This window comes from Callospermophilus lateralis, unplaced genomic scaffold (assembly GCF_048772815.1).
Source record: "Callospermophilus lateralis isolate mCalLat2 unplaced genomic scaffold, mCalLat2.hap1 Scaffold_132, whole genome shotgun sequence".
In the NCBI taxonomy this organism is placed as follows: domain Eukaryota; kingdom Metazoa; phylum Chordata; class Mammalia; order Rodentia; family Sciuridae; genus Callospermophilus; species Callospermophilus lateralis.
The window spans coordinates 74,928-84,419 of record NW_027512489.1 but is presented as its reverse complement, the minus strand read 5'-3'; the positions used below and the strand labels follow the sequence as shown (position 1 = coordinate 84,419).

Here is a 9,492-nt window from a genome sequence, read left to right as displayed (position 1 = left end):
TCATGGAGGTTGAGGGGAAAGGCTTTCCAGGCAGAGGCCTGGGGAATGAAAAAGTTCCAAGAGGAAAAGACCTCTGCTTATTGGAGGAATAGCAAAGAGTCCACTGCAATTAGAGTGAAGAAATCAAGGGACTGATGGGCAAGAGAGGCGCTCAGAGGGTGGGCAAAGGTCACATCATGTGTCTTTCTAGGCCTAGTTAAGGAGTTGGAATTTTATTTATGAGGAATGGGAACCTGCAGAGAGTCTTAAGCAGGGGGTGTCATGGTCTGGTTCCTACATGGATTGTTCTATGCAGAACTGGGGGACAAGCTGACAGCTAGAAGGCCATTTCCAAACCAGAGATGAGACCTGGACGGGATGGAGGCAGTGTATATGTAGGAAAGGGACTGGATCCAGGCAGGGTCTTTTGTGCCAGAGTTCTAACCGCCCACTTTGTGCCTGAGCCCTCTGCCACAAGCCAGGGCGAGTGGCTGTGCCCAGCAGCAACCGTCGGCAGAGACAGGAGGCACTCTGAGAGGAATAATCCTGGGCAAGACCCAGCTCAACCCAGCCCAGCTCCCGGGGGAGCAGGTGGGGCCAGGAGGTGCGGCTGGGAAGAGGGTGGTGGGGGAGGGCTGCAGACTCATTGTCTGGATCTCTGGGCTCCTGAGTGCGCAGGAGGAGAGGCAGGGTATGTCAATAAGGATCTGGGGGACCATCTTTCCTGGGCCTTGGTGCCCTCAGAGCCCCAGCTCAGGGTGCCCCTTGGCAGGTCAATAATCCCTCTTAGTAGGTCATGCCCCCATCAGGACCTGCTGATCTGGCAGTTTGGTACAGGGTTGTATTCTCCTTGTTGTAGATCTGATGATTTTCTGGAACAGACCCTCAGGATGTCAGGGAAAGAACAATTTAACTATTTCAGCCAGGCTTCCTTATGCTCACAGTTAAGGACCCTGCTGGCTGCCTGTTTTTCACAAATGGCATCCCTCTTGATAAAATAAGACAAGGACAAAATCTTGTTCCCCAATTGTTAGCCTGCAAAAATCCCCCACATTTCCCTACCTCTGCTCCATGTCTCCTTACCCATGGGTGGAGTAAAAAAGAAAAGGAGGTTATCAGGGTGATGCCCATTGTGGGCCCTCCAACTGGGAGATTTGCCTTCCCTAGCTGGCCGCAGCTCCCTGTGCTTCCTCTGCTGGCACCCCAGCAGCTCCCAGGCATGCCCAAGGCAGGAGACCCTTCCAAGGGCTCAATTCCATTGCCTCGGTGGAGAACAGGGTTTCTCTCCCCATCCCCCCAAAGACAGGCAGGCTTGTGAGAGTCCCCAGGGAGGAGGGGTAGGCAGGAGCAGCCAGACACACCTGCCTCATTCCTTTCCTCTTGTTCATTCAGGAGAGGGCTGTGGGGGCTGGGTTCCCTGCCCCCTTCCTCCCTCCCATCCCAGGAAGGAGAAGCAGGCTGGGGGAACTGGAGTCCCTAGGGCCCGGCTGGGGGTTTTACCCCCACCCCTAGTAGTGTCCAGTAGGGCATTGGCCTTGACCTCACCCTCTGCTGCCTCCCAGCCTTATGCAGGACAGACCTGGGTGTGGGGCATGGGGGGGACGGACTGGAAGTGAGAACTCTAGGATCAAGTTGGGGGAATAAGGTAGGAGCCCCAACACTGTAGAACATGCTGCCTTGGAGGCAAGGGTGGGTGGCAAGGGGGACGGGGGCTGGATACTGAGCTGTAGGGGAGGGGACCTGTTCTAGGGGTGAGGTCATGGTGATCTATGTCAGCCTGAGCCATAAAGAAGGGGAGGAAAAGTTTGGAAAGGGACAGTATAGGGTGTTGGTCATCCTCCCATCCTCTCCCTGGGCCAGAAGTTGAGTCCTGGGACCAAGGCTAGAGTCACAATGAAAAGGGGTGTGTAGGACTTTGCAAGGGTCCTAAAGGGAGACATGAAAGTGATGGGGGATGGGGAAATGGGGTCTGAGAGGCACTGGGCTTATGCATACTGGCTGAAGGGTATTGATGTACATATTGGAAATAGGGGAAATAGGCTGAAATTAAGTGGGAAGGTAGAGTTGAGATGAGGAGAACTTACCAACAGCTTGGGGAACATCAGGGTGAGCCTTAGAAATAGGAACAGAATGTGAGCAGAGATCATTCAGAGGAGAAAAGAACCTCTTTTACCCCCAATACATTTCACCTGGTGGACACTAGGTCACGCTCTTGTGGGCAGAAGTAGTAGTAGATCCTACTGGATCTAGATTGTCCCCAAAGGAGTGAGGGAGCAAATAGGGAATGAGTGTGCTGGACAGATCAGCAGGCAGTGCCCAGGTTAAGGGTCAGGTGGAGATAGTCAGGCTGAGTAGGATCAGAACCTAGGCTTCTGGCTTTTCAGGCACCCAAGGAACCTGGGGGTAGAGGGAAGAGGCATTCAAAGGTAGACTTGGGGGCCAAGGGAATACCCCATGAGAAGCAAGGTCAGGGTCATCCAGGCTTCCCTCCTTCCCCCGAATTAATGCATACCCAACTAGCCACCCCCGCAGGGGGCCTTCCACGTTGGAGAGTGCCTAGGCCCTAGTCTCGTGGCCCAAGTCATCCCCTCTCACCCCCCCTTCTCATGTGGTTGCCGGCAGCTGCCTGCGGTCGCCCCAGCTCCTGCACAGGGACTTTCCAACAGGGGAAAAAATGACTTAATGAGAGTGGGAGCCGGGGGCGGGAGGGACAGGTCCCTGTAATCACCGCTCTGCTGTGGGGCCAGCGTGCCTCCGGGCTCTTCCCTGGCTTCCTGCTGCCAGCGCCCCCCTTGGGTTATGCTGCGGGAGGGGGACAGAGCTGGTGACAGGGGCTCTCTTTCCAGGTTCTCTGGGACCCTCAGGCTGCCTGTTTCTCCTGGATTCGCCTCTGGAGTCCTAGAGGCCTGGACACTCCACTATCCCTCTCTGGACCTTTTCCTTGAAATTGGGGAGGGGGTGTCTTTCCCTGGAGCTGGGGTCCCCTGCTGGTGTGGTAGAAGGGTAAGGGGTAGTGAAGAGAGCCCCTGTCCATTTTGCGGCTGCATACTTCCAAACGCCACTGGTTGCTGTGGCAACGAGGACAGCCGAGGTGTGTCCACCGCTCTGGGAGGCGCCCCCACCCCACCACACGTACACTTTGCAGCCCGCTGGGCCAGGCCCCGCCGCTGTGGTACGCGGGGGTGGGGGTGTGCCGTTACCATGGCAAGGGTGCGCTAGAAGGGCACATTCTTCCCTAGGGTGGGAGCGCCCTGGGGATATGAGAAGGGGGGTGACGGGGGCGGCAGAAAGGGGAGCAGCGGTGGTCAGAACAAGGCAGGAGTCTCGGACAAGACGAATGGGGCTTCTGAGGTTGGGGTGGGAAGTCTGCAATCGGTCCCCGTCCTGCAGCTCTTGCCAGGCATTCTCCCTCCCTCACCGCCCCCCACCCCACACCCTTGCTGGGGTTCAACGCCCCAATTCACCGTTTCAGAGAAGGGATCCCCAACTACCAACCCAAAAGGTTTCTTCCAAGGCCGGGCCTGCTGAGCTTCTGGGCCTGTCCCCTCCCCCCAGGTGGGGCTGCGGCCCAGACTGCTTGCAGAAGCCCTGCAATTAAGCCCCTCGCCCGCCCCTGCACCGCCCGCCCGCCTGTCCTCCGCCAGGCCGGGTCTGCACCAGCAATTACAGCAGAGCGCAGCAGCTGATTACCCTGGAGCCTGAGGAGTGCCTGGGAGTGGGGACAACAGGCAAGTTAAGGGGTGGGGATCCTGGGGTTATCACTGGTCCTAGGGTTGTTAGCTGTGGCCCTCTAGCCCCACTTCTCAACTCTAGAGGATAGGGAGGAAGGGTCTCTCAGTGCTCGGTCCTGCAGAGCCTCAATTTTTCACTCCGTGAATGCACACGGCACCGAGGGCAGACAGAGCTCTGGGAAGATCTGGTGCGCGCGCTCACGCCTGCGTGCATGTATGTTGGAGCGTCTGGAATCTCAGGTTGCATACTCAAAAAAGTTCAAGGCCCTCAAGACCAGCTTTCTTTCCCGCCGCCGACTGCCGCGTGGGTCTCTCCTGGTCCCGCGCCCCGCCCATTGGACCCAATTAGGTCTTGCTGAGCCAGCCCCAGGGCTGCTGCCAGCGCCTTTTGTGGGAATCAAAAAAACGGCGCCCTCTTTGGGAAAGAAGCTTCCTATTTCTACAGAAGACAATCCGGGAGTCTACAGAGCAGCGACAGTGGATTTTTCTACCACCATCCTTGCCCACTGCTGTCCCTTCTTCGTTCTGCCCCCGCCGGCTATTCTGCAGGGACTCGGGTAGAGCTTCGCGCCTACCACAGTCCAGCTGTCCACATCTGGCCTACAGCTGGGAGCCGCCCACCACAAACGGATGAGGACACGGCGCCCTCTGTTGGTGCAGAGCTGCAGCGCACCAACTTCAGGGCCTGGACCACCCTCCAGCTGCGGGGGGGCTGGAGGTCTAGCTCCAGTCAGGTGGGTCTCGGATTCCACCATTCAGTGTCTTTGCTCTTGGGAACTACCTGCTCTCTGCCTCGCTTCCAAATCCCAGGCCCTGTGCTCTCCGCCCGTCACAGCTTTGTTGACCCTCTTTCCTTTGTCCCTGCATACTGAACCCTGTTCAGCGACCTAACAGTTCCCAGACCTCCCAGCTTCTTTCCCTAGACGTCGGAGCGCGGACCGCACATCCTGCGAACCTTCGCTCCGCGCCCAACGTAAAAGTCCTAAAATAGGAACATGATTACATAAGACACCGCCCGTTTGCTCAATGGAATTCCTCGCCGCGTTCTTAAAAAAAAAAAAAAAAAAAAAAAAGGTGGTTGAAGTATATTTAGTGACTGAGACAGTGTTTGCTCTACATTGGGGAGGAGGATGCTAGGCACATAACATAGCACGGGGCAGGATCCCTCTTTTACTGCAACAAAAATGTATAGATGCGATTTCCATTTTAGAAGTCTAAAATAGGCATCAAATGCTAATAAATTATTTTGGATGAGAGATTGTAGGTGATTTAAAATGTGTTCTCTATTTGCATTTTCCTTTGTCTATAACGAACCCATATTACTTGGGCACAGCAATGATTCCATGTGCAGAACATTTTGACCCAAAATGGAAAATCAAATTATTAGAATATTTTTAAAACTAGGTTTTGGAAGATCTGGTTGATAAGAGCTATGATTATGCTATTGGAATTTTCTTTTAAAAATAACAATGATTTATAGTGAGAAGTCCTGAATTCCTGCACCAGGAAAGCCAAGAAGCATCCTCAAACCCATATGCACATCCAGTACTGTGGGTAGTTATAATAACTGATTTATTTTGTATTGTGCTGCTTATGTACGAAGATGTTGTCATGATTAATAATACATAAAATTTATAAAAATTTTAACACCTTTTTCTCAGTTCCAGTCCTTTTCGATGTCTTTGCAACATTGCATATCTGTAACCACTCTATCCTTGGGTGTAGGCAATCCATCCACCACCTTGAATGATGTATTGCCTAGTCCTCCTCATTCTCCACTGCCTCAGAAACTTCATTCACTCTTTGTCTTTGTCTTTTTTTGTGTGTGTGTGGGTTAGCTCCATTTAATTTTATTCATAACCCACATAACATATTAAACTGAATGTGGAGAAATAAAAACTACATTTGCACAATGATCTAAAAATATGGACATTTCTCTAATACACAATATAAAAAGCAAACAGATAAGTTTGATGGTGACAATAATTGATATGGAGCACTGTTTGTATTCTTATGAATTTAATTAGGTTGACTACCTTCCATATTTTCACCTTTGACTTTAATATTTGTACCAAGCACAATGTGCCTAGGTGTGAGGATTTTTTGTATTTTTCTTTTGAAATAATTTTGAAGGTACAGAAAAGTTACAGTGGTACAAAGAACTTCCCATGTCCCTGAACCACATAAGAGTGAGCTGCCTACACAATGTCCCATTACTCTTTAATGCTTTAATACATGTTTCCTACAAATAGATATTCTCCTTTATAACCTAATACAATACTCAAAACCAGAAAATTAACATTGATGCATTAGTACTATCTAATGCCTCTAAGACCTTATTCCGTGTTCATCTGTTAGCCCAATAATATCCTTTATAATAAAATTCTAGTCCAGAATTTTTTTACATTTGGTTATTATGTCTTTGTTGTCTCTTCCCATCTGACACACTTTCTAAGCCTTCCTTTATGTTCATGACCAGGACAGTTTAGAAGATTACAGACCAGTTATATGGGATGATGTCCCTTACTTTGGGTTTATCTGTTGTTTCCTGATTTGATGTGGTCATGTGTCTTTGGCAACAATAGCACAGATTTTGGGTGTTTTGCTCATTGCCTTATTATTGGATCTAGAGCTAAAATTTCCCAGTTTAGTTCCTGTTCAGCCAAGTCCTGTCTCAGGAGCATTCTGCTTTGGGAGCTACAACCCATGGGCTCCAGGGGCTGTAGCTCCTTAATTATAAATAGTCCTCTGCCTTCCTGGTTCACTTACTGAAGGTTCAAAGTTCTAAGTGGGAACACTGATTTGGCTATGCCCTTTCTGCTCAGGATCAGGGGAGCAAATATTTGACTTCCCACTAAGACTTATTCTAAGGAGGATTCACCAACATAGGTCAGGGGCTCAGATGCTGGTCAGCTAAAGACCCCAGTGCATATTCACATACAAGTTCCTGAGAACATCACTGAGACCTCCACCATCTGCCATTATCACCCCTGTCTTTCTCCCTTGCATGCCATGTTCCACTGAAGCATGACTGCATGCAGTTCCCTTCCTGCCTTAGCCCCTGTAACAATTAGCCTTCAAAGATGAGCCCAATGAATCATGTGTCATACCTCTGTATTGTCCCCTCCCCTTGGATCTGGGCTGGTCCTGTGATTCATTTTCATTGATATAGGCTGTGGAAATGGTCCTGCATGACTTCTGAGAAGAGGTATTAAGAATTCTTGCAGTTTCTGCTTTAGTCTCTTGGAATGTTCCTTTGGGGGAAGCCAGTCACTATGTCTGAGTTCCATCTACCTAAGACCATCATGCTGTGAGAAAATTTAAGCAAGTCACATGGAAAGGCTGTTTGGAGAGAGAATAATGTCTGGACAGTCCCCATCTGTTTCAGCCAATTCAGATGAGTTGCGAGACACACGATTAAAAAGAGTTATCTAAATTGGAGGATCAAAAGTTTGAGGTCAGCCTGGGTAACTTAATGAGATGCTGTCCCAACTTCAAAAATAAAAGGAGGGCCTTTTCTTCCTCCACATGGCGGCGCGTGTTCCCAGAGCACCGGTCTCTGCGTTTGTCCCCTGCTCCTAGAGGTTAAGAACAAAAAAGATGCACCTGGACTTTCCCCAGAGCCTTCTACGTTTCTAAGCGTCCGTGGAATTTGAGGTTCTCTGGCTGCGAGCTGCGCTTACTTGATGAAAGAAATCAGCCCTACCTTCCTCAGTGGACAATTTGTTACCTACTTTAAGTGTCTCCCACTGAAGGCCTCCATCTTTTCTTGAGCCACAGAAACCTGTGCCCAAGCTTGTCTGACATCTGCCTTGTCAAGTGTCCATGATGCTGGGCCCTGAGGGAGGTGAAGGTTTTGTGGTCAAACTCTGTGGCCTGCCCTGGTCCTGCTCAATTGGGGACGTGCAGAACTTTTTCTCCAACTGCACAATTCACAATGGGGTTGCAGGTGTCCATTTCATTTACACTAGAGAAGGCAGTCAGAGTGGTGAGGCTTTTGTTGAACTTGAATCAGAAGATGATGTAAAAATGGCCCTGAAAAAAGACAGGGAAAGCATGGGACACCGGTACATGGAGGTGTTCAAGTCGCACAGAACTGAGATGGGTTGGGTGTTGAAGCACAGTGATCCAAACAGCGCCGACACTGCCAATGACGGCTTCGTGCAGCTTCGGGGACTCCCGTTTGGATGCACAAAGGAAGAAATCGTTCAGTTCTTCTCAGGGTTGGAAATTGTGCCAAACGGGATCACATTGCCTGTGGACCCCGAGGGCAAGATTACAGGGGAGGGCTTCGTGCAGTTTGCCTCACAGGAATTAGCTGAAAAGGCTCTAGGGAAGCACAAGGAGAGAATAGGGCATAGGTATATCGAAGTGTTTAGTTTAAGAGCAGCCAGGAGGAAGTTAGGTCATATTCTGATCCGCATCTGAAGTTCATGTCTGTGCAGCGGCCGGGGACCTATGACCGGCCAGGCACAGCTGGGAGGTACATTGGTATCGAGAAGCAGGCGGGCCTGGAGAGGATGAGGTCTGGTGCCTACAGTGCAGGCTATGGGGGCTATGAGGAGTACAGCGGCCTGAGTGATGGCTACGGCTTTACCACCGACCTGTTTGGGAGAGACCTCAGTTACTGTCTCTCAGGAATGTATGACCATAGATATGGAGATGGTGAATTCACAGTGCAGAGCACCACTGGCCACTGTGTCCACATGAGGGGGCGGCCCTACAAAGCAACAGAGAACGACATTTACAACTTCTTCTCTCCACTCAACCCTGTGAGAGTCCATATTGAGATTGGCCCTGATGGTAAAGTGACGGGCGAAGCAGATGTTGAGTTTGCCACCCATGAAGAAGCTGTGGCAGCTACGTCAAAAGACAGGGCCAACATGTAGCACAGATACATAGAACTCATCCTGAATTCAACAACAGGGGCCAGCAATGGGGTTTATAGCAGCCAGGTGATGCAGGGCATGGGGGTGTCAGCTGCCCAGGCCACCTATAGTGGCCTGGAGAGCCAGTCAGTGAGTAGCTGTTATGGGGCTGGCTATAGCGGTCAGAACAGCATGGGTGGATATTACTAGTTTTGTTGTAACATTTGAGTTATTTCAATCAAATTTTCATAGGCAGCCAACAAGCAGTGAAAGCAGTTTATAATTAGAGAATGTGGGACCCATTTTACATCATGAGTTTGTGAAATCTGGATTAAAAAATTACCTCTTCAGTGTTTTCTCATGCAAACTTTTCTTCTAGCATGTGATACTGAGTAAACTAAAACTATTTTCTTCTGCTTTTCTTGATTAACATTTTGGTAGTATACTTCAGAGTGATGTTATCTGAGTTAAAGTAGTTTTAAGTATGTTAAATGTGGATCTTTTACACAACACCACAGTGAACACATTGGGGAGATGTACTTTTTTGGAGAACTCAAAGGTGCTAGATCCCTAATTCAAAGAGAAACATTTCTCATGTTTGTTCTATTTTTTTCTTCTTCTTCATTTAAAATTTTTAGGTTAAGATTAAGCTTTTTAAAGTTAGTTTTGAGAACTGAGATACAATACTAATACTGTAGGAATTGGTGAGGCCTTGACTTAAAACTTTCTTTGTATTGTGATTTCCTTTTGGGTGTATTTTGCTAAGTGAAACTTGTTAAATTTTTTGTTAACTAAATTTTTTTCTTAAAGACTTTTTCACACACACAAAAATAAATAAATAAAAGGAGGGCTGGGGATGTAGTTCAGTGGCAAGGTGCCCTTGGATTCAATCCCACATATTGAAAAAACAAACA

At 49.3% G+C, this 9,492-nt stretch overlaps 1 pseudogene; it reads left to right on the top strand.

Annotated features, from left to right (window-relative positions):
* Positions 1-7,263: 7,263 nt before the first annotated feature.
* Positions 7,264-8,788, top strand: LOC143640196 (heterogeneous nuclear ribonucleoprotein F-like; annotated as a pseudogene).
* The last annotated feature ends 704 nt before the right edge of the window (positions 8,789-9,492 follow it).